This window comes from Alligator sinensis, unplaced genomic scaffold, assembly GCF_000455745.1.
Source record: "Alligator sinensis unplaced genomic scaffold, ASM45574v1 scaffold308_1, whole genome shotgun sequence".
Classification (NCBI taxonomy): domain Eukaryota; kingdom Metazoa; phylum Chordata; order Crocodylia; family Alligatoridae; genus Alligator; species Alligator sinensis.
In genome coordinates, this window is record NW_005842041.1 from 767,145 (window position 1) to 768,846 (window position 1,702).

Consider the following 1,702-nt stretch of genomic DNA (forward strand, 5'->3'; position numbering starts at 1 on the left):
CTGGCGGCCCACCCCGAGCCGCAGTCCGTAACTCCGCTTTCCAGCTCCCCCTGCCCGCGCGGCTCAGCTCCCGGGCAGGCAAGGAAAGACGCTTCCCAGCAACCTTCCCCGAAGAAAAAATAACCCCCCAAACCCCGCCGTGAATGCAGCTTGGGATGAAGCAAATTCATCGCAGGCGGTTGTTAAACCCAGGCAACCCCCCGAGCTGACTTTCGGAGCGTGGCGATCGCCCTTCTGCTCCCACGTTCACTCCGTGCCAGGGGCCGCGGGCTGGTGGCCGCGTTTGAAAGTTTGCCTTTGTTGTTCCTTAACCAACATTTTGTTAAAAAGGAGTTAGTTTTATGCCGCGGCTGTTTGATGGCAGCGGTGACATATTTAGCAACTTTCAAACGTAGAGATCGCTCATTCACTTCGAAAAGTCTTTTTGCCCAGAAGGAGTAAAAGTGCGAGACGGATACACGCGACCTGAGATTTCACTCGGTCCCGTGTTCCTTTTCAAAGCCCTCCTTCGCTTTCCCAGCTGGTCGATTCGTATTTTACACACAAATCTTGCCGCTATCAAAGGAGAGGGGCTTCTTGTCTAACTCATCTGTTGCTTTTTACTTGACGAGGAAACTGAAACAGATCGGGAATAGGGCACGCAGTCCATTTGTTTTCTGCAGAATGCCCAAATCGCAACACAATGTTTCCCCCGTATTGTTTGTGTCTCTAACGTTGGTTGATGCGAGTCTCACCCCGAGAATATTACACAGACATAGACCACGTTTCCTGCAGGCAATTTTAAGCCCTTGCAAAAATCTCTCTTTCTCTCTCTCTATATATATCTATATGTATCAATCTGTATCTAGAGAGATTTTTTCTATATATCTATACCTACATATAGCTATATATCTAGATATCTATATATGGAGAGCTATAGATAGATAGATAAATATAAATATATATATATATCTATAGATAATACATGCATGTATATATAGATAAACTATAGATATAGATATACACACATACATATTAACAAACGGTAAGTGAGATAGATGTGTGAGATGTATATAGATATATATATCTATGTATCTCACACTTAGTTTTTGAATATTTAGCCGTAGGGTGTGAGAGATATATCTAAAAGATAGATACATATATGTACATAATTTGCTGTATTCAAAACTGTATGTATGTATATATTATGTATGTGTATAAATATATCACTTACGGGTTTTGAATACAGCAAGTCGGGACAACTAATCCCATAGATCAAATGCACGCTTACGAATTTACATTAAAAAACTTAAAATATGAGGAAGCGCGTTTACGTTTAAAAAACAAATTAAAATATAAGGCAAAATCGGCTACAGAATCCACCTGGAAAAACTGATGACCCTAGGACATGTGGTTAACTGAATGAGGCGCTGGATTCTTGATGATCCCTACTGTAATAAATGCTATCGCTCTGCTATGGCTCTACTGGCTTTATTTAATTTTGGGGGGAAAGAACTTTTGTCTCCCGGATCTTATGTCGAGACCCCCAAGACAAATCTTTCTCCGAAGATGTTTTGGACTGTATTCCGCGGCTCTGGATTTCCCAGAGCAGAGCAGGGAGTCTCACTGGCTCTGTCACCTATCTGGCCACGCATCTCTCTATCCACCGCTGCCATTATTAGGTCGTGGGGCCCCTGTTTCACTTGAGTGCACATCGGGAGTT